The sequence below is a fragment of the Ctenocephalides felis genome, unplaced genomic scaffold (assembly GCF_003426905.1).
Source record: "Ctenocephalides felis isolate EL2017-DRISC unplaced genomic scaffold, ASM342690v1 CF-g0.4_SCAFFOLD_03570, whole genome shotgun sequence".
Lineage (NCBI taxonomy): Eukaryota > Metazoa > Arthropoda > Insecta > Siphonaptera > Pulicidae > Ctenocephalides > Ctenocephalides felis.
The window spans coordinates 17,845,410-17,870,694 of NW_020539724.1; the positions used below are offsets into that span (position 1 = coordinate 17,845,410).

General features: G+C 30.1%; 1 protein-coding gene and 3 non-coding genes across 4 annotated transcripts in view; 2 read left to right on the forward strand and 2 right to left on the reverse strand.

The window, feature by feature from the left end:
• The window catches only part of LOC113383514, a 485,158-nt gene that overhangs the window by 51,879 nt on the left and 407,994 nt on the right, over nt 1-25,285 (reverse strand). The window lies entirely within an intron of this gene.
• On the forward strand, nt 16,547-16,619 carry Trnam-cau. The gene has a single exon. It is a non-coding gene; the product is annotated as a tRNA-Met (tRNA).
• On the reverse strand, nt 17,119-17,191 carry Trnam-cau. Its single transcript has one exon. It is a non-coding gene; the product is annotated as a tRNA-Met (tRNA).
• Trnam-cau lies at nt 18,929-19,001 on the forward strand. The gene has a single exon. It is a non-coding gene; the product is annotated as a tRNA-Met (tRNA).

Consider the following 25,285-nt stretch of genomic DNA (forward strand, 5'->3'; position numbering starts at 1 on the left):
CAAAAACTAGCTGTAAGTGGAATTCTGTCTTAAGGCAATTAAGGCATCGTGCCTTAAGGCAAATTGGCTGGAACTTCCCGTGCCAAAATTATTATTTTTTTTAAAAACGATTAACATTTTTGAAAAAATTTTACTTCGAAAAAATAAGATTTTTTAGAAATTTTAAATTGGACAAAAAATTACTTTTTTTGAAAAAAAAAATTTTTTTTAAAAAAATTTTTTAAACAATTTTTTTTGTAAAAATTTTTTTTTGGAAAAAATGTTATCTTCATTTTGACATATTTTGGAAGATCTGAACTTTTTTTCAAAGCAATCGTACTGCCTTAACTGCATAGAGACAAAATATAAAGCGCGTAAGCGCCGCGTCGCTGTCTAACGGAAAAACATTTGTACGGAACCCATAGGAATGTAAACAAAACTTATACTTATTGTTAAAATCTCAATAAAATATCTGATAATTTGATATGCATATGTGTAATGTCTAATGATTATTGTTGACCGCCAAATGTTATTTTTTTTAGTTTTTTTTACTAGATCTCCCGAACCGCTAGACCTATCTTCATGAAAATTTGATCAAATCTTCATCCTGTTAATACAAGTAAAATTTTTTTGAATTATTCCAATCGGACGCTCCGTTCTCTTAAAAACTGAGTTACCGTTTTTGGCCCTTTTTGCCCCATATCTTCGGAATGGCTAGACCTGCCTTTGACAAAAACTAATCAGCACGTCTCCTTATCAATACGAATCGAATGTTTTTTGAATTATTCAAATGCTTCATCCGTGTTCCCGAAATCGTCGACGAAAATTTGTATCCGAACACACACACATGGACGCACACACACACACACACATACATCAATTTTCTCCAAGGTATGCCAACATATTCAGAAACCTCTGAAACGTGAAGATATATAAAAATTTTCATTTTCGATTTTTTTGCGATTACTTACCCTATGGAAAGTTAATTATAAATAAATCAATTTATCATCTCCAGAACATTAACAATCGTCATTTCATTTCGAATCAAATTCCAAAAAAAAATAGTTGCCAAATTTACACAAAATTGAAAAAGTGCTCCCGCATAGTCACAGTCTAAACGCATTTGCAAATAATTCTTTGCGACATTTTCACTTATACTGTGCTCAGCTTGGCGGCATTTTCACATTTTTCAATAATTTTCACAAAATTGAAAAAGTGCTCCAGTACACAAACAGTCTAAACGCACTTGCGTAAACATTTCTACCAGAGTGGCGCTTAGACTGTGCTTAGCTTGGGTGATTTTTTGAATTTTTAGTCCAAAATTACAAAAAAAATTTTTGAAAAAAAATTAGAAACAAAATTTTTTTTTCCAAAATCAATTGTTTTGTTGAAAAAAGCAGAAAGTTCTTTGAATCATTTAAATCGGACGCTTAGTTCTCTCAAAAACAGCCATTTTTTTTAAATTTAGCTCGGTATCTCCGAAACCTCTGGGCCTACCTTTGCCAAAAACTAATCAGCACATCTCCCTATCAATAGGAATCGAATGTTTTTTAAAACCATTCAAATCGGTTGATCCGTTCTCTCAAAAACTCGCTTTCTATTATTTGCACTCTTTGCTCCATATCTCCGTAACGGCTGGACCTGCCTTTGCCAAAAACTAATCAGCACATCTCCCTATCGATAGGAATCAATGTTTTTTAAACCATTCAAATCGGTTGATCCGTGCGCCCGAAAACGTGGACGAAAAAAAGCGGACATACAAAACACACACACACACACCACACACACACAACAACATCCATTTTTTCTGAAGTATGCCAAAATGTTCAGAAACCTTCAAAACGTCGAGAAATGTAAAAATTTTTGATTTCGATTTTTGGACGATTACTATAACTTACCCTACGGGAAGTTAATAATATAAAAAAAATGATTTACGTAATTGTGATAGTATTTTCTTATAGCAAATGCTTGATAATTCACAAAATAATTTACTAAGTTTTGGAAATTCAATTTCTGAAATAAACAGTATATAAATCTCAAATTCGGTTGATTAAGTCAATTAAAATGCCAAATTCAACTAACTTACAATTATAGTTAAGATTATGGAATTTTGAACATATGTTTTAGTTACAGTCAAAATATTAGACACTACACCTTTATTAACTTCCCGTAGGGTAGTTATAGTAATCGCAAAAAATCGAAAATGAAAATTTTTATATATCTTACGTTTCAAAGGTTTCTGAACATTTTGGCATACCTAGAAAAAATGGATGTATGTGTGTGTGTGTGTGTGTGTGTGTGTGTGTGTGTGTGTGTGTATGTGTGTGGTATGTGTGTGTGTATGTGTGTGATGTATGTATGTGTGTGTATGTATGTGCGGATACAAATTTTCGTCGACGATTTCGGGAACACGGATCAACCGATTTGAATAATTCAAAACATTCGATTCGTATTGATAAGGAGACGTGCTGATTAGTTTTTGGCGAAGGCAGTCTAGCCGTTCCGAAGATACGGGGCAAAAGTGCCGAAAACGGTAACTCAGTTTTTAAGAGAACGGAGCGTCCGATTTGAATAATTCAAAAAACGTTTCACTTGTATTGACAAGATGAAGAATCGATAAAATTTTCATGAAGGTAGGTCTAGCGGTTTCGGAGATATGGAGGAAAAAGTAAAAAAATGAGCCATTTGGCGGTCAAAAATGATCATTAGACATATGCACACACATCAATTATCAGATATTTTATAGAGATTTTAACATAAGTATACATTTTGTTAACATTCCTATGGGTTCCGTACCAATGCTTATGCGTTAGACAGCGACGCGGCACTTACGCGCTTTATATTTTGTCCCTAGGCAGTTAAAACAGTACGATTGCTTTGAAAAAAGTTCAGATCTTCCACAATATGTTAAAATAAAGAAATTTTTTTTTCAAAAAAAAAAAACAAAAAAAAAATTTAAAAAAAATTTTTTTAAAAAAAAAATTTTTTTTTCAAAAAAAAGTAATTTTTTGACCAATTTATAGTTTCTCAAAAATCTTATTTTTTCAAAGTAATTTTTTTTTCAAAAATGTTAATCGTTTTTAAAAAAATAATAATTTTTGGTACGGGAAGTTCCAGCAATTTGCCTTAAGGCACGATGCCTTAATTGCCTTAAGACAGAATTCCACTTACAGCTAGTATATATTTATGTTTGATGCTATCATAATCGTTTGTTATTAGTTCTTAAAACATCGTCTCTCTACTCATAGTTCGAGATATCCTTACCGTACACAGACTGAGTTTGTTCTTGCAGAAGACAATGCTTTGACATTAGATATGTTGTTTTAAAGATCCTTCGAGATACATGTTTACAAAAATAACAGCATATCAAAAATAAAAACATGGTAGATAACATTACATTTTCGAATCATATTTATTGTCATTCGTTCTGAAAAGGAGACTCAGTTACACATTGTATCCTTTGAAAAGGACATCTGTAGCATCGCATTGTACAGAAAACGAGGCGAGTTTAGTAAGTTTAGAACAAGTTTTCGCAACAGTCGACGTGAAGTTTTAGTTTTACTTTATTTCAAAAGTATTGCTTGAAATATATCACGTTAATATTCTGTCTGATATTTATTTTCTTCAACTCTACTACAATTTAGAAAGAACTTTTTAGTGACTAAGAGAAGAGATCTGAACGGATTTAATGTTGGCAAAATCGCAGACTTGTATCTTTAAAAGTCGGATTGGTTAGCAAAATTCTTGTTTTCTGTTTCTGTTCCAGATGGAATATCAAATAGCAAAGCAAAGAGATGAATCGTTAACTCTGAATCTCTTTACATAAATATCTAATTTCGGTAAATATATCTTACTGATTTGAATTTCATGAAAATGTAAATAATTCAAACAGTTGAAAATTTAAAATAGCACATTTTTTATTCATTTTTTTACTATGATTATTAGCCAAAGATAAATTGGTATTGGCTCTTTTTGCACCTCCTTGAGTGAAATATCTTTATATTTTATATTAAATTTATTGATTTCATGAACAAGGTGTTTAAAAATTCGGTACAAACTTTAATTTGCTTTTTTAATGTTTCCTCGACGATTCAAGTCATTCTCAATCGCTTGACACTACATTTTAGGAAGAAGAATATTCTAAAATATTATAAACTAACTTTATTTATTTTCAAAAGTTCATTAAAATTTGTAGTAAATAAAGGTTGAAATCAACAATTGAAGATCACAATTAAAAAAGTTTTGAATTTTAATTTTCATTGATAAGTCGATTATTTACATATAGAAATATGCCACTTGAACCTAATTTTCATTTAAACTCAAGCCTTTGTTGCAACATTACTACTACGCCTTGGTATCAAATAAAAAAATAAAGTCGACTGATTTAAAAAAAATTAAACTCATAGTTCAACAAAAAGTCTCAATTCATGGAAACTTGGGAAAATTGTGTTATTATTTTATACTGTGATCCTAGAAATGTTATTTACGGTTACGGTTTCCAAATTTGAAGAACAGAATTGATGAAAATTTACCACAATAGTCAAAAAAAATTGTCATAATTTCACCAAAGCTCTAGGTTGCACTTAAAAGCTCATCATTTCCAAATAAGCAAGCCGTTTTCTTTTCAGATTTTTTAAAGGCAGTTAAGGTCAATGCTATTATATTAAGTATATATGTATAATATGTTTATTCATAAATTCACAATATACTAATTTAAGCCCATCCAAATCAAAGCAAGTAATTTCACCCAAATACAATATTTAAAAAGGATTTTGCCAATTATAATATTGCTCTTCATAACGAGCATCATGTGTTTACTTTGTTAGTTCAATTGCAAAATACAAAGCTTTGTAGTCCTACCGTATAATTTCGTAATAATTCCATGTCCAACTATTACAATCATTATATACTACAAAATAATTTTACAACAGAGATTGTGAACCTTCTTTATTCCTGAATAAAAATTCATACAAAAAAGTCATTGGCAAAAACACGAGTGATGATCGAATACCGACAAGTTTTTTTCCAATATCATTTATTACCTTGCTAGCTTGGAAAATCGCCAAATTCGCAATTTAAGGCTAAGTGAAAAATACGTAACACGAAGCTTTTGAAATTCGTATATAGAAGTTATACTAATACTATAGATAAGTTTAAATAAAAAGAACTTGACTTATGTAACTGCTCAAATGTTAAGTTTTACCATAAGATTTACTTTGATAATGACATCAAAAAAACTTCAATAACAAATACTAATACTTAATATTTTAATTAATAGACGAAATATTAAATAACTGTATTTAACATATTTTTTTTATGTTATTGTAAATTGCCAGTTTAGTAAATTTTTTGCAGTTGAATATTAGATTACTTAATTTTTATCGACTGTAATTATAAATATTAATCAAAAGTACTTGATAATTAGTCAAACTTATGATTACTAAATTAAAAAAAATCTATTTAAATTTTGAAAAGATATAGAAAAATATTATTTTCTCTATAATATGTAAATACGTTATGTACGTAAAAGAAGGCTAATACAAAATAATATTTTTAACTTAAATAAAATTTGTAGCAGAAATATGTATCGAATAAAAGACAAAGCCTCTAATTAGTATTATAATTTGATGAGAAATTTACTAAAAAAATATCTTATATCATCCAAGCAGAAAGCAGAAAACTTTCTTCGAATTTATATAAAATATACACACAATTCCTCATGAAATAAACCTATATATGATTTTAAATAAATATTTTCTAATATCTGCTATTATTTCATATAAATTGTCTACATAAATGTTAGCTATAATAACTGATAGCTCCTTATAATAACATTTGAAGACTCTAGAATTCTTTAGTAGTTTTAAACTGTGTTCATAACCTACATTAGTTGTATAAACTCAGCTATTATGTAAATTGAAGATTACCATCAATATATTAATATTTTATATGTGTCCTATACATTCTTTACTCATAGAGAAAAATTTAATAATAGATGTGCTAGACGAGAAAAATTTAATAATATGGAAATGTTTCATACCACATATTCACTCAAGATGTTCTCATCTATTTGAAAGAGAGTAAATGAAGATGATAAAGTTCGAAGATTCTTTTAGAAATTTCATATATTTAAGATCATACTATCTTGAGCATTTGATTCAAAACACGACATTTAAAATGATTCATTTTTTCGTTGAAAGTGTTTTTTGACCTTTTTATTGACAAATGTGTAATCAATAAGACAATAGCAAATAAAGTTAAACATGCTATTTTACTAAAAATTTATAAAATTGTTAGTTACTTCAACTTTGACGTTGAACATTTTTGATAAAATACCAGATCAAGGTTATACATATATAATATAGTCTTTGTAAAAATGTGCCCATGAAATTTCGCGTTAGTTTAATCATGTAGCTAATATTTCGTAAAATCATTTAAAAATTAAATGATAAGACAATAATTCTGTTTGACCTGTGGGTGTCCCTTTTTACCAAGGAGTAAAAGAAGACAGATGCCAAATTTTAGAATAACAGGTGAAAAAACTAACTGGAAGCTTTACAGAGAATAGTTCGATAGTTGTTTGTTTGGTGCATGTTTATGTGTTGTGATGTAATTCATTTGGTTTGGACAGTATAATTACTAAAATCAAATTGGACCATTGTGCCTCTTCCTACCATATGCATATTTTTCTATTAGCATGGGTCCTTTACCACCAGGTTGGCGGAACCTGCCTCGGTACAATGTAATACCCGTTGATCCGCTCCCGCTTTTGTTTTCGAGTATTGCGAGCTCGTTAATGTTTTATTGTGAATATTTATGGATCGTAATTATACGAAACAAGAAGATTTTTACTACCCCATAATACATTGCATATTAAAAGCTTAATAAAGTCCGACAAGAACTACTCTTTTAATACCTTCGCCTCTTGTTCTATTCTTGTGTAGCACACTGATAACTTTCTTTACTACGACGTACTAACACGATTTCTTATTAGGTAATTCCGATTTTATATTGAGCAGATAATTAAAGATAGATATTGGAAACTTTATTGAAAAAGTTTGTTATTACATTTATAGGCGATTATCTTTCTGTGATCAGGGTATGCTTCGATGCACGTGAGGAACAAATACCAGTTCTGAACAATTGTAGAAGTAAAACAAAAAATTATTTTTACTATTGTGCTTCTACTATTTTTTTAAATATCAGCCTTTTCACTGTAGGAAATATTTTCAACAATTATTTATTTATAATATAAATTATTAGAACAAATTGTTTTTAAAAATCCTATGTTAAAAATACGTAGACAACCGCTATGGGAAATCGAGTAATCTCATCTTATATATAAAAGTATTCTGTAATGATGTATGTAAATATACTCCTCCTAAACGTTTATTCGGATTTTGATAAATCTTTCTGAAGTTTGTTAAGATAGTTTTTTAGAACGTATGTGATTATAAAAATATACTAATATTGTAGAAATAAATGGAAAAAAATATAGACTATCATATATTATATAAATTATTGGATCATTATATTGGTTGGAAAGAGCAAAAGTGACAAGAATAGAAGTGATCGAGTTGCTTAAGTTAATCCAAAGCACGAAATTTTTATTTTAAATTTTTAAATAAAATTGGCAATTTCTATCAAAAAGAGAGCTTTTCAACAGAACAAAAGTTTATTTCATATTATACGTAAAATAGATTCTGTACTGATGAAACAACTTGCATCTGCATATGCTGGTGTAATATTTATTTTTATTCGTCGTTGGTTTAATCAACGCGTTCTAGTTTATTTAAGTAATTAGTTCATTTTGCATTTGGAGCATTATTCTTTTGTAGACTTTTTTCCAAGACATATGACTTCTGTATGGATTATGACTCTATGTCTATTGGATAATAAATATAGTACAACAGCTTGCAATCGTGTTAAGAAAAGTGTAATCTTATTTATAACTAGCTGTAAGTGGAATTCTGTCTTAAGGCAATTAAGGCATCGTGCCTTAAGGCAAATTGCTGGAACTTCCCGTACCAAAAATTATTTTTTTTTTAAAAAACGATTAACAATTTTGAAAAAATTTTACTTCGAAAAAATAAGATTTTTGAAAAACTATAAATTGAACAAAAAATTACTTTTTTTTTGAAAAAAAATTTTTTTTTCGAAAAAAAATTTATTTTTATTTTTTTTTTTTTTGAAAAAAAAAATATTTTCCTTATTGTGACATATTTTGAAAGATCTAAACTTTTTTTCAAAGCAATCGTACTGCTTTAACTGCATAAAGACGAATTATCAAAGAGCGTAAAGCGCCACGTCGCCGCCTAACGCGTAAACACTGGTACGGAACCCATAGGACTGTAAACCAAATTCATACTTATTGTTAAAATCTCTATAAAATATCTGATAATTTGATGTGCATATGTCTAATGATCATTTTTGGCCGCCAAATGGCATTTTTTTTTACTTTTTTCATTTGATCTCCGAAACCGTTAGACCTGCCTTCATGAAAATTTAATCAATTCTTCATCTTGTCAATACAAGTAAAATGTTTTTTGAATTATTCAAATCGGACGCTCCGTTCTCTTAAAAACTGAGTTACCGTTTTCGGCACTTTTTGCCCCGTATCTTTGGAACGGCTAGATCTGCCTTCGCCAAAAACTAATCAGCACGTCTCCTTATCAATACGAATCGAATGTTTTTTGAATTATTCAAATCGGTTTATCCGTGTTCCCGAAATCGTCGACGAAAATTTGTATCCGCACATACATACACACACGTACATACATACACACACACATACACACACACATACACACACACATACACACACACATACACACACACACACACACACACACACACACACATACATCCATTTTTTCTAAGGTATGCCAAAATGTTCAGAAACCTCTGAAACGTAAAGATATATAAAAATTTTCATTTTCGATTTTTTTGCGATTACTATAACTTACCCTACGGGAAGTTAATTAATATAAACTAGTTACTCAAAGAACAGTTAAAAATAAATTTTCATATCGTTCATACTCATTTAATTGATTAAAATATTTTCTTCTTTGATGTTACAAAAATGCATGAAACGCTGTTCAATTGACTGATACATAATTCAAAAAATTCAATTCAATTTAAATTTAACTATTTACAAATTCAGTTAAACACTCAAATTTTTGTTAAAAAATCACAAATTAGACAAGAAAACTTCAAGTTTCAATTTTTTAATGTTTTATATGTAGTAAGATAGATTGATATCTCGAATACATTTAACTCTTTACTACTTATTTTTCCATAAGTTATCTTTAAAATAAATTTTATATACACATTTGTTTTATTAAACCTAATTTCAATTTTATTTTTTTTGCGGAAGATTATTTTATATCTATTTGCAACCACGAGCGTAGGGAAAAAGCGATAGAATTTTTTACACATTTTTAATTTCCCTGAATTGAGTTGCAAAAACTACACTTTTCAGACAAGGTCATTACAGCTTTTCTTTTATATTATAAAATTCAATTAATTTTCTCTGATCGAACAATTGTATATGCACTGAAATTTCAACTTCTACCCAGAGATACTAAAAAGTTGCTATTATTTGAAATTATTTTTAAACATTTAAATTTTTTTGGAAATACTAAATTTATATAAAATATTTTCAAAAATTTATTTATCTAATAGGGCATTAAGTTCCATTTTGACTTACTGAAATCCACCAACTTAATCACAGTAAATAACACATACCAAACAAACAACTATAACTATGTAGGCAGTAAAATTGCCAGCTACTTTTTTAAAATTTGTCATCTGGTCTTTTTACTCCATAGGAACCAGACCTGGGGCAAAGAAATATAATATTTGATTTTCAATATTTTTTACAAAATAATAGCTATATTATTCAATCAATGCTATACACTTTAATAATTAGGTTGAACAACTAAATTAAAAATTGTAACATAATAATAAAGAAAAATCATTAACCACCCTTAGAATATCTTAAATCTTGCTTTGGTAGGTATATCTGTTAATTCATCAGTAATTGGAATAAAGTTATTACAAAGAGGTGAATACTACTTGTGTTTGTAATACTTATTTCATAGGTGCATATTATACAAAGCACTAAAAAGCACAATTAAAATAGCACATTGATACAGAAAAATTGATCACCAGATTTGGAATAACCATTAATTTATATCACCTCTTGTAAAAATGCTTTTCTTAACTTATTTTACTTGTCACTGTAAAGAACAATAAAGTAAAGGTTTAGCTGGTCCTTTTTACTCCAACCACTTGTAAGTAATTTTAGAAGTTATATGAATATAATTATTACTATACACTGTTGAATATAATTATTATTAAATATATACCTTCTAAAACAATTAAATAACAAATGCTTAAAAATTATATTCAGGTATCGTAAACTAAACAACAAAGATCAAAGCAAAATGTTTTTTTGAAAATATTGACAAGGTGGCTGTTTATCTCCTGATCTCGAATTCGTCCTACTTAAGGCGAGGCTGTTTAGACATATTTGTAGTCTACTTTAAAGCACCCATACTTTACTTGTTTTTGAGATAATACTAGTAGACCTTTTTACCCGTAGACTTTTAAGCTACGATCTAACCTATACGTTTACCACTAAGTTCTAGAAATTTTACTTTATCACAACTAGTTATTTTTATTCCTTTCTATTATTTTCACCACCAGCTCCAAGTTGTACTACTAGTCCGTGGGACAGCATAAGCTTCGCACAATGTAATAATTAATGGGTCAGCGAGTTATTTGTTTTAATGAGTGACTATGTAGCCAAAACGAACAAAAAATAATATAACGAGACGCGGGCGAATTCTGTCAGAATATGTGTCAAATCCGCCGGCAGAGTATATGGATTTTAACAGGAACAAAAAAGTCCTTCCGCAGCTGTTTCTTGCTTTCATTGTCATCTTCCGGTGACACATATGAAAAATTTTGAATTGAAAAATGTTACAGTTATAAAAGGAGATCGTCATGCTCGCTTTGGAATTTGTAATATAGTGATATGGGCATGATTTTTTAGATGTAAAGATATTTTAAAAAATTATCATGATATGGAGTAAGGCGGGGAACAAAGGTTCAACTTGACTGAGTAATTATATTGTGAAAACCTAACCGATTATAACACAACAAACTCCGTTCAGTAAAATTCCTAGCTAATTCGCCAGTGAAATGTGTTTTTTATACTGCTTTGTAAAAATTTGTAACCTGGTCCTTTCTACCCCATAATCAGAGCAAATTGAGACGGTCAGGGTAAAAGAAGATTCAATGTCTTATTTTAATTTTAGAAAAATTTTACAAAATAATAGCTAAATTATTAAAAAAAATAAAACTTTAATTTTATGAATGCATTTTTACAGAGACTTGATCTGGTGTTTTATCTTTTAACTGGATTTACATTTGTATTTACTTTTTTACCGCCTTTGCCAGGGTAAAAATTCAGTTTGTCTTTTTAACCCACCCACATGTAAGCTTTTATATAGTTTATATTAATATAAAAACACCGTCGAATAACTTAAAAGTATTTAATAAAACAATTAAATAACGTTTAATAAATGTAAAAAATGAACTTTAAAAAATTGCCATTAGAGCACATTGCATTTAAGATTCTGTGGGTCTTTTCAGAAACTTTGCTAATAAAACAATGATTATAAAGTGAAATTTTATCAATTTCTTTTACCAACTCTATTGTAATAAAGAGTTTCATTAAAGTCATCAAAACAAAAATTGATTAACAATTAATTACTAACAAATGACCCGCCCAACAATTAGCAAAAACTAATCAAGACTTTTCTCAACCAATAACTTCATAACAAAATTTGAATTTTCAGGATCAGTTTAGGATTTTTGACGAAACAAGTTTGACAATGGTCGAACAATTTTGCATTTTGCTACTAAATCTGAAGAAATGGTTTAGTCGATCTTTTCGCAAAACTAATCCAAGCGAGTTCTAAAATTCTAAAGTCACCTATTTGATGAAACAATGAGAGTTTCATCAAATAGGTGACTTTAGAATTTTAGAAATCGGTATGGTCGCCTTTGGAAAACATCCATGTAAGGTCAAATTTGTGCTCACATGTGTGTATGTGTGTATGTGACACATACGTTTAGCAATTTTGGTCTCAAGCGATTCAGAACGACACAGAACTCAGAAAGAAAACAAGCTCATTGAATCGGATTTTCTGGCGAAAACATAAACTTCTTCAACTTAAATCCCGTACAATATTTTTAAAATACAGATACCGATTTTAATAAAAAACAATATAAGAAGAATGACAATAGTAAAAAAAAATTGACATATTATTATGAATTGATCAATAACTCCTTATATGGTCAGTTTTCTACCACAAATTATTCATCTCTTCCAAAAGCTTCTAATAAAATTGTTACTATAATACAAGAAATGATTCAGGAAGGTATAATTAATAATTTTGAGTAGCATTCTCAAATAGAATTTAAGAATAGCGAATGAAACACAGAATTTTTTTCACAGTTTTTGTACAAACCCCCCAAAACAAATCCAGCGCCCAAAAGTTTATGATTTTAACTTCATAATCAGATCAAAAAACTTCGAAACGGTTGATCAAAGTTGTTGATTTTTGCTCTAGAATACAATACTAAATAAAATACAGGCGATTTTTTGCTAATACTGAAGTAAAGTACAAAAACAATTATTGTCTGTCACTTGTTTAATTAAAAAAAAACATAATATAAGGTTATGATGTGAATTAAAATTGCATTAAAAGCATGAGCATTTATGTTTATATTAGATTGTCAAATATCTCCCTTCCGCTTTTTTGCTCTTGGTTTATAATACAAAAAGGCGGAAGGGAGATATTTGACAACCTATTATTTTGCCTTATGAAAGAAAATAAATTTCTTAAATGCGTAGAAAAACGACAATTTGCCAAATATACCTATGAATTATGACAGAGTCTTCAAATACAAAATGTTAAGAACATAAAAAAAATCGAATATTATTTATACCTCAACTTTTCTCACATAATATACAAGGTCTCCCAGAACTCAACGTCAAGCCAAAATGTATTGTATTAATCGTAACTATCATAAAAAAATTAGAAAATGAATTATTCCATGTAGTTTAAAAATTATGAGCTTTTAAGTCGAACCTAAAGCTTTTGTGAAACTGTAATCATTTCCCGGTTATTGTGGTTATTTTTTATTGGTGTCATTTATGTAAGTTATGGATCCGTAATCGAAAATAACTATTCTAGGATCACATTTGAGTTCTATGTTGATCATAAATTGAAAAATTTCCACAAAAATTTGATATATTTTTTAAAACAAGTATTTACTTAGGACGAAGAACCAAGAAACTTTGGTTGGAGTTGGAGTGCAGACTTTGTTAGAGTTAAAACTAAGAGCTAATTCTTTCAAATATTTTTTTTTTTATTCGTTGGAAGCATTTGAGTCTCTGAGAGCAAAAAAAATAAAAAAATAACCACATCAAGGGCCTCCCTAATATATATTATATAAATACTAGGTAAATCAAATGCCAAAACTATTTTATTATAACTAGGTCACTACAATGACAGTGCCAAAAATCCTTTATATCAAGAGCATAAAGTACGCAGAAAGTAAGAAAGGTTATTTAATTTAACTGGAAGCCAGTACTGGTGCTTCATTGCATACTTCCACATATTGAGAAAAGTGGTAAAACTGGGAGAACGGAAAATGTCTCTGGCAAAACAAAGTTGCCTCGGAAAACCGACGATAAAACGAATGGTGAGCTAACTGGAGAGATCTAGCTGTATCATGGTGTAATAGTCAGAGAGCTGATGTAAAGGAAAGTTGTGAAAATCAATTGGTAAATTTGAAGAAAAAAGGGTTATAACCCTGCAAAGCACAAAAGGCATAATGGCTAATTGAACTCAATCCATGACAGTTACCTCCTACAAATATTTTTTTGTGAGCTGGAGATTTTCAAGCAAAGACATGATTGACTAAATGTCATGTCATATGCCACATTGTAAGAAATGAAAAATATTTATGATAATAGTTAATGTAATTCTAATATTACTACTTAATAGTTTTATTTCAGTAATATAATGGCGTTTGTGTGGACTGATAATTTGGCAAAAAATGATATTCTATAATATAAAAATGTTTCGCAAAATGAGTTGGTAAGCGCATAACTCAACAACGCCTGGACCAATTTGACTAATTATTTTTTTAAAATGTTCGTTAAATGCCAAGGATGGTTCTTGTGGCGTGAAAAAAAAGAATAAATGCCGGAAAACCCCTAAAAAGAGTCTTTTTTTTCACATACAAACGTTAGTATTTTCATATTTTTGCCATCGGATACGAAATATTTACTCAAGTCAATGGGGCGTTTGGGATCTGAATTTTTTTACTGTGCTCCAATTCGTACGAAATTTTGAAATTAGGTTTATCTTACTCTCAAGTTCAAATGTAAAAATAATTTAGGCTCCTTTGCCATTTCCCGGGGGGATGACATTCCTCTCAGTGGGTGTAATTTCATTTTTTTTTTTAAAAATAACGTCGGATATCGATAAAAAAACTAATTAATTTTTTTTAAAAAAAGCAAATACTCATCATTTTATTTAAAGCAGTTGTACATTTAAGATCCATACGGGTGGATGTATATACATTTCGGTATAGACTGTAGTGTAAAAAAACATAATAATTTTTAACTAATTGGTAAATATCAGTATAGGTTATTTAAGAAAAATTGGTTCTATTTAATTGTAAACATAAGTACAGGATAACGTATGTCGGGTTATCTAGTTAATAATATTATTAATGTACATAAAATCAAATCTAACTGATAAGATCGGTTTATGTATTTTAAGGTCAAGGCATATGACGTTTAATCATTCGGGAGTGTTCTAGGGTCCGGTGTTACACTACATGGACTGATTTCTTTCTTCACAACAATTTAACAATTTTAAACACAAGATAATTTTAGGTTAAGCACGTGACATATGACATATGACATTTAATCAATCGGGAATGTCCACGGTTGTCAGCAACGCTTGTTCACTAAGTGACGTCACAATCCCCTTCTAACTTTTGACACTTATTTTGCGCTCGATTTTGGTGGATGATCGTAAATTTGCAATTTTCACCATGTTTGAGTAAGTTTTTCCACCAGCTGCTTCATTGTATATCAGTATATTAGCAGGGCAGAGAATCCGCCATGTAATTGAATATGTTTCGCGAAACTTTTGATAAAGTTTTAAGCGCGTGCATTATGCGCACACGGTTAATACGCCGCCGAGGCATTGTCAAAAAATATATAAAGCGATGAATTCTAAAATGAGCTTTCTAGTTAAAATGCAAAGCTTCATAATATACGTTGGCAAAGTTAAAAGAAGAATACAAAGTATTATCAACTTCTTACTGAAAGGTAAATGTAAATAATATATATAAGAGTATACTGAGCATATTTCATTTTCGCTTTCTTCAATTTTGTTTTGAAAATTCTACAAGCAACAGGAAAGATCTATTCTGTTCTAAATATAGTCAAAATCTGAAATGTTATTAATATCATATTATTCAAAAATATAATTGCATTTTTGCATAACTGCAATTTAGATGAACTTAAATGAAATATCGAGACGAAGCATATTTATTATAATAATAGTTTAACATACATCGATGCTTTAGTTTGCTTTCTAAATTCAATTTAAGTGCATCCATGCATCAAGAAAACCAACCTGGCATAGCAACTGCATAGTCTTCAAAAACTATTAAAACCAGACTCCAAAAAGTGCATTTATAAAGCCTTGGTATTTAGGATCCATTGTGGAAAAAGATGGTGAATAAGTATAGTTAGCTCAGCAAGAAAAGAACCCAAACCATGGCGTATCAGATGTAGTCATTATGACTCATAATTATCAGACTGTTCAGGACAAATGTTTCTACAGCGAAAATCAACTACTTAAGTTGTTTATTTCAATATATTGCACAAGAAAACTAGTGGTGCATGGCATTGTGCCTCAAGACAAATTGCTCAAACTTGCCGTACCATAATTAAATATTCGAGAAATAAAAAAAAAATGACAAACTAATAAAAACTATCATTATGAATATTTGACTGTATTATCATTTGTATTTTATGGATCTAATATAATATAAGGGCTTATATTTGGGCGAAGACCTGTAGTATGTTCACAATAAACAAAAACAAAATAAACCTTATCGAAATGCATCCTACATCGTAAACTACCTTTGCTTCAGAAGACTTCATTTCAATTTTTATTATATAAACATTTTGGAACAGAATTAAAAGTTCATTTTATCTGAACGAAGTTTAAATTGTTTATTATAACTATATAAAAAAAGCCTAAGAATTTTTACCATTTTGGCATCTCGGAGATAGGACGAACCGCCTGTTTTTTGAATAATTCTAATCGAATGCGTCGTTCTTTCTACATTTTTTGCAAAGTTGGTCAGGTCAATCTTCAAAATAGAAAAGTATGTATTATTATTAGATAACCATATTCCAAAATTTGTGCGGTACCAAAATTAGAGCCAAATCAACTAAGCCTCGGTAGCGCAGTAGGCAGCGCGTAAGTCTCATAATCTTAAGGTCGTGAGTTCGATCCTCACCCGGGGCAATTCTTTTGCAATTTATATATCCATTATACATCATTATTTAAGTCGTTTATATGCTCATATTATAAGGCAGTCTTTCTCAAAATGGACAATATCGCCCCTCGAGGGGCGATTGTAATATCTAGGGGAAGGGGGCATAAAAGGCCCCTAACTAATTTTTTTTACATGTATACACTGTTTTAAGTAGCGTTTTATTTGCTCTCACTGGTAATTTTTTAAAATTTAGAATGTAACTATTATATATATTAGTACACTATAACTATATTATAAAAATTATAAAAAAATGTATTTTTAGAGATTTATTAGATATAGAAGATTTGGTAGCCGTTACAATAATTTTGATCTTCAAAGGAGGCGTTGGAAGAAATAAGTTTGAGAAGCGCTGTTATAAGGGAATTATTGTTCAGATCATCATATAATAATTAAAAATTATTCCAATTATTATTTAGACATTACTCGAGTTTCCCGTGCAATGATATAAATAGGTATATTATAAAAAATTGCCCCGGGTGAGGATCGAACTCACGACCTTAAGATTATGAGACTTACGCGCTGCCTACTGCGCTACCGAGGCTTGGTTGACCTACCTCTAATTTCGGTTGACCAAATTGGCACAAAGTGCTAATAATAGCAGCTTTTGAGAAAACGTCGACAAAAGGTATCGGTTCATACACATACATATACTTTATACAAATTATTCTCATTCGATTCATAATGACTTGACACGCCGAGAAAACATAAGTTAATCAAAGAAGTTTCCAGTGCCGAAATCCTTAATTTGTATTTATGATTTTCGACGATTACTATATCTAGTCCTGCGGGAAGCTAAAAACGACTTTTTTGAATTTCTACATATACACAATATCAAACAATAAACCTAATACGGTAATACGGTAACTCCTGCAAAATTTGAGAATCATTGAATAATAAAGTTACACATTTAGTAAAAGTTCTGGTGAACAACTTTTTTCTTTCGGTCTCTTCTGATCATGGCTCGTACTAACGGTGGCAAGCTCCAATTAAGCATCAGCTATAACTTTTATTTATTTTACTACTTTTGAAGCTAGAAGAAGTTAAAATTGCACTTCTAGCTTTTTATGTCGATTTATTCCAAACCTGACCAACCCATTTGAAAGCAACGAGTCACTGATAAGAAACTGCTAAAAAGAGAATTGATTGATGATTGAAACGTTTTTGTGAGGAACTCGCCGAGTCATCTTACCTCGGTCATTTCGGGGTAAAAAATCTATGTGATTTACTTCTTAGCTCGGGGTGAGTTGGAGTAATCGATTGAGGGACAGAATTCCCTCTTCTAGTGGGAAATTTTATATTATGTGAAATTATCAATAGAAAAATATTTTGAATATAAATAACTGATGTGATACTTGTTCTAGAAAGAACTCTATGCAAATTCTTGGCATAAATATTTCTGTTTATAATTCATGGCTATTAATTCAAGTCTGTGATAAGATTACTCCTAAAGATTATTTAAAAAGTAATAACGGTATATGTAACCGAATGCAGATTTCGAATCTAATCTAATCTTATAAACTATACAGAAGGTTTTTTATGAAAAGCGATCAAAACTAGGAGTATCAATAAGCAGTAACTACTCTGATTCAAGGTTTATGATGTTTATGAACGCCAATAGAAGACAGCCAAATAATTATCATTACTAACTGACATATTTTTATTGACTCCTTAACGATATTAGAAGGCATCCCAAATGATTGTCATTTCTTATTTTTACATTGATATCACATTTCACTGATGAATATAGCTTGATATCAGGTTGTCGGAGACTGGAATTGAGCTTGATCCTTGTGGTTGTAAAGCTAAAGATCGTAACATTAAGATACATACGAGCCTAGAAAAGTTTTCATGTCAACAATTTTTCATAGATCATCTGAATGTTGTAGGAGAGATTAGGCAGGGTTGTGCCAGCGTACGGTAGTGACGGTCGCTATAATAGTTAAACTATACTGATTTTTAGATATGATGTGAAGTGAGAAAGTCATCTTTCTCAGTATGTTTGTTCGAACAAGTTTCCATTATTGCATTGAGTCAGCGCAAAAAAATAAAAAATATTCAGTAGTTCTTTTTTGTAGCATTTTCAAAAAAGATAATTATTTGACGTGTGTAAGCATAAGAAATTTGCATTTTATTTTCTGACCTCAAATTAGATTCTAGTTTAAATTATAGAGTTTATTTAATTTAGCATTCGCTCTTAAATAGTGAAGTATTATTGATAATATTAGTTAATAATCATCCAAAATTTGTACGGTACCGAAATTAGAGCTGGCTTGACCAAGCCTCGGTAGCGCAGTAGGCAGCGCGTAAGTCTCATAATCTTAAGGTCGTGAGTTCGATCCTCACCCGGGGCAATTCTTTTTTACGATTACCTATCCATTGTACATCATTGATTAAGTCGATTATTTACACATATTACACGGAAAGTTTATGCGACTTGCCTGAAGGTTCCACTTTAGATAATTATTAGAATAATTTTTAACATGTTGAGACCGGAGTCCCTGAGGATTGACAGGGGAGGACTTACCATATGACCAGTGTCAGTCCTAAGGACCGTCACTAGAAAATTTGTTTGAATGGACTATGTGATCGACAGCATTAAGTTAAAAAAGAAAACTAGTTTTAATGAAAATTGAAAGTTTTTGAAACATTCTGAACAAATATGTACATTGGTAACTTTGCAAACCGTTCGCCCACTGCCGACAGAACGGAAAGGACGACAACGCCGGCGCCGGCGCCGGCGCCGGACTCAACGTGTTAATTATCATATTCATTTGAATACTTCCCGTATAATAGTGTAAATAACCGAATTAATCAATGATGTACAATAGATTGGTAACGAGTAAAAGAATTGCCCCGAGTGAGGATCGAACTCACGACCTTAAGATTATGAGACTTACGCGCTGCCTACTGCGCTACCGAGGCTTGGTCTTCTTGGCGCTAATTTTGTTACCGTACAAATTTTGAATGATTAATAACTTGAATATTAATAATAATAAATTAATAATACTTTTCTGTTTTAAATATATGACCAAAGGTTAACTTCATAATTTAAACCAAAACCTAATTCGAAAAATAAATTGCAGATTTCTTACACTTGAACACACTTGGATTTACCCATTCATTATATTTGTGGGTATCTCGGTAATAAAAAACAGTAACAAAAATATTTTAATTTAAATCTGAAAATATTTTTTTAGTAAATTACTTAACCGAAAACTAATCTGCACACATTCTGATTATTATCTTTCTGACTTTTATAATTTCTCAAATTGATTAAGGATTTTTTGCCGAAGCATGGGCGAAAAATGTTGCTCTTTTCTGCAATTTCCAAAGAAAGGGCTTGAATGATCGCCGCCTAAATCTGAGCTCGATTCGGACGACAAAAACTGTACGCTCTGTTCGATGAAAGCGCCACAATTAACTGGTTAATAAATATTGTACAGGATAATATTTTACAAATACCTGGCCTTTTACCAAGTTGGATGCAAATGATCAAAGCCTAAGAGAGTACTTTATTTGAACGTTGGTCTTTCTATTGAAGTACTTTATTTTTTTCTGAACTATATTCTTTCACGCCAGTTCTTCCCTTGGCACAAAAATTTTGAATTATACGATCTTCATAGAACGTCAACTCTTTTCTTATATCATAAAATATTACAGTATTACACCAAACGAAACGAAAAGAAAAGCTATATAAAATCTGGAAAAAAGCTTTTGCATGCAGTGTCACCGAGTATTAGGAAAAGCTGATGTTGTATTTCTTGCGATTTATAGTTTACGTGTCTGCACGCCACTGGCAATATTTCGTCTCTTCTACTTGTTTCCTTCAGTGGGTTGTAACGAAAACGGGGTTGTTTGGCAAAATGCGCAAAGTCTGCAGAAAATGTAGAACTCGGGACCCAAACACATATATTGGATCCGAGATTTGAATACTCTATCGGTAATATAAATGTAAGTAGACGAAGCCAATATATTATATAGAAATTGCATGCAGGATGATTGCACCTCAGCACAGACTGGTGCAGGATGAATTATAGATTTTACATTCGCCAGCTGAAGTGGAGGTTTGAATTATTAGAAAGTGGGAAATGTTGGTTACAAATTATTACAAGTCATACAATCAACATTTATATTTTATGCTGTACCAATTACTACGTTTTAATAAAAGTTCAGATGATTGTCACGTACACCTCAAAATTTAAGTTGCCCAACTCGTAAATAAATAGGAAATTTGAATAAAAAAATAGGAAATAGAATTTTTAAGTAAAACTTCTTCAGGCGCGGCTGATATACTCCCATCAGCGAAATTCAAGTTGCCCAACTCGTAAATAAATAGGAAATTTTTATTCAGTGTAAAACAGCTTCTATGTAGATGAAATTAATAGTTTGGACGTGAAAAGATTGATATAAAAAAAACTAATTTGCAATGAAATGGTCATTTGAATATAACTTTTAGCTAATGCACTCGTATACAATAAAAAAACTATAAAATTAATTTGTTATAATTATTAACTTTCCGTAAGGCAAGTTATAGTAATCGCAAAAAAATCAAAAATGAAAATTTTTATATATCTTTACGTTTCAGATGTTTTTGAACATTTTGACATACTTTAGAAAAAATGGATGTATGTGTGTGTATGCGGATACAAATTTTTGTCGACAATTTCGGAAACACCGATCAACTGATTTGAATAATTAAGAAAACATTCCATTCGTATTGATAAGAAGACGTGCTGATTAGTTTTTGGCGAAGGCAGGTCTAGATGTTCCGAAGATACGGGGCAAAAAGTGCGAAAAATGGTAACTCAGTTTTTAAGAGAACGGAGCGTCCGATTTTAATAATTCAAAAAACATTTTACTTGTATTGACAAGATGAAGATTTGATCTAATTTTCATGAAGGCGGGGTTAGCGGTTTCGGAGATCTAGTATAGAAAGTAAAAAAATACCATTTGGCGGTGAAAAATGATCATTAGACATATGCACATCAAATTATCAGATACTTAATAGCGATTTTAACAATAAGTATAAATTTTGTTTACATTCCTATGGGTTCCGTACCAATGTTCATCCGTTAGACGGCAACGCGGCGCTTACGCGCTTTGACAGTTCGTCTCTATGCAGTAAAAGCAGTACAATTTTAGTCTTTTTAAAAAAATAATAATTTTTGGTATGGGAAGTTCCAGCAATTTGCCTTAAGGCACGATGCCATGCGCCCCACTAGTTTTTAAATAATTCTTTGTCTTTGTTAAATTTAATTATTTATTTATTAAATATTAATTTAACCAAATACTCGCAGTATGTTTTTTCAATAAAATTGTTTTATTGAACGTCCAGGCAACTTCTGTTTGTGACAGAAATTAATAAACTGATATTGACAATAGTTTTTGAATTTTTAAAATCAATTTCAGAATTTTCATAGTCGATCCTATATTTCAACTGACTAAAAATCAAACCAACGCAACTATATATTTTTTTGCATATTAGGGTTAAATAAATGTCAAAGTGATATGTAAAAAGAGGTCAAACTAATCAAATAAAAATTAATAGTAAAGAGACGATTCTTCAAATTGATAAAAATATATAAAATGATGGATAAAAGTATGGTTCTTAGTTCCTTAGAAAAGTTTTGCAAAATATGAAAACGCCCAGCTGTTTCAACTCATAGAGCCATATGAAATCAAATAACAAATTGACACAAAAATCTTATGCTTCAAATAATTTGCATATTTTGAGGAACAATGCACAATTTGAAAGTCTTAAATCAAAATCTTAATAAATAACAAATTGACACCAAAAATCGTATCCTTTAAAAAATTGCATAAGTATTCATATCAATATACATTCTCATATTTTTTTATAAAGAAATTTTGAGAAACAATGCCCAATTTGAAAATCTTTAGTTTCAATTAAAATCTATGTCCAAATCTATTTACTTTCTCCACCGTTCTGGTGAAAATCTAATAGAATTTTTAACTTCCCGTAGGGTAAGTTATAGTAATCGCAAAAAAATCGAAAATGAAAATTTTTATATATCTTTACGTTTCAAAGGTTTCTGAACATTTTGGCATACCTTAGAAAAAATGGATGTATGTGTGTGTGTGTGTGTGTGTGTATGTGTGTGTGTATGTAGGTATGTATGTATGTGTGTGTATGTATGTGCGGATACAAATTTTCGTCGACGATTTCGGGAACACGGATCAACCGATTTGAATAATTCAAAAAACATTCGATTCGTATTGATAAGGAGACGTGCTGATTAGTTTTTGGCGAAGGCAGGTCTAGCCGTTCCGAAGATACGGGGCAAAAAGTGCCGAAAACGGTAACTCAGTTTTTAAGAGAACGGAGCGTCCGATTTGAATAATTCAAAAAACGTTTCACTTGTATTGACAAGATGAAGAATCGATAAAATTTTCATGAAGGTAGGTCTAGCGGTTTCGGAGATATGGAGGAAAAAGTAAAAAAATGAGCCATTTGGCGGTCAAAAATGATCATTAGACATATGCACATCAAATTATCAGATATTTTATAGAGATTTTAACAATAAGTATACATTTTGTTAACATTCCTATGGGTTCCGTACCAATGCTTATGCGTTAGACAGCGACGCGGCACTTACGCGCTTTATATTTTGTCCCTATGCAGTTAAAACAGTACGATTGCTTTGAAAAAAGTTCAGATCTTCCACAATATGTCAAAATAAAAAAATTTTTTTTTTTTAAAAAAAAAAAAAAAAAATTTAAAAAAATTTTTTTTTAAAAAAAAATTTTTTTTTCAAAAAAAAATAATTTTTGGCCAATTTATAGTTTCTCAAAAATCTTATTTTTTCAAAGTAATTTTTCTTCCAAAAATGTTAATCGTTTTTAAAAAAATAATAATTTTTGGTACGGGAAGTTCCAGCAATTTGCCTTAAGGCACGATGCCTTAATTGCCTTAAGACAGAATTCCACTTACAGCTAGTTAAAATATGCAATAATAAAAAAATTACACGGCGTTAACCCAAGTTGATCCAATTTCGTAAACCGCTTTGATCTGGCTGATATTGCAACTTTGATGTGGTAGATACCAATTTGCATGTACCTATGCCTACGGATCATAGGAGGGCGTAGATATTACCCTCAAATGTGTACATGGTTCTATTTAGAATATGTATAGGTAATTCAAATACATGCGATAGATATAGTGTCATACATAGTAATAAGAACAGTAATTTATTAATAAAACCTAAAAATAAACTAGTAGGGTGTATGGCATCGTGCCTTAAGGCAAATTGCTGGACCTTCCCGTACCGTAACGAAATGTTCGAGGAATATTGAATGTTTTCAAATAGATTATTGTATATAAATACTGTAACATTGTCTAATATTTATAAGAATTATATAAACTGAATTGCAAAGTTGAAATTATTTGTTAAAAGTATATTAGAACTTTAGTCATAAAAATAAAATCTGAATTATTTTTGATATACAAAGAAAAAATGTTTTTGAAAAAAAAATTTGGAAAAGAAAATTTGAAACAAAATTTTTTTTTTCCAAAATTAATTATTTTGTTAAAACAAGCACAAAGCTCCAAAAAATTATAAAATGGAAAATGACGACAAAAACAATATGTGTGAAAAATCAATATAATGAAATTTCATTTCCATTTCTATTTTCTCTGAATACAGATATTGTAGAAGTGTAAATAAGCAGAACGTTCAACATATCCTAAAACTTAAAGATCACACTAATTCTATAGTCGCTGAACTTCTGGAGACACCAGTTTCAAGAAGACTAAAAAAAAAGATACCACAAGACAATAATTAAGGCATCTAAACTAAACAAATAGCTCATAGGTACTCAAAAATAAAGATGATAAAATTAATATATCGATTTCTATTTTGATCCAGTCCAAATATTGATCACAACAATATAAAATTTGGTTCGACAATGTGTCACATATTGTTATAGATATAAAATACTTTTAATACATATTATTGTATAAAATATTGTTTTTAGTATTTTGTGATATACTTTGTAAATGGATCATTTAAACATTAATTCTATTAATGTTTCATTTAATTCCGTGCTTTACAAACACATGAATAAGAACTATTTTTAGGTCTTTCAAATTAAAATTGTAAAATCATGTTTTGATCTAACAAAGTAGAAAATATTCCTCAACCGGTTCTCCAGCTCCCTGTCTATTAGTGTCGCGTACAGGATATTATCCGAGGACAAACTTTGACTATAGATGGATTTTTAGTAATCAAAGCCATATCCACGGGTTGACTTGTTTTGGCTACATTGCACTGCGTGTTTTGAATATCGAATGGGGAAATTTTCGAACGCGCATTACTCGATGGAAACAACGGAAAACGGCTGAGAAAAATCGTTGGGAAGAACATAAGAGATATTAGATTTCTTATTGAGTTCCGGATGTGTACTTATACATAAGAAATACATAGACAGCTGCGAAATAAGGCAGTAGATATTTATGTAAAAGATCATAAAGAAATATAGAATTTAAATATTGATAGCGTGATAAAATCAGAAATTCATAATATCATGATAATCCAGGAGAGTTATATTCTCAATTTATTTTATTGAAGAATATTCAAAGTAAGAAAGTTAAACTACAATCTTGCGCTTATATATC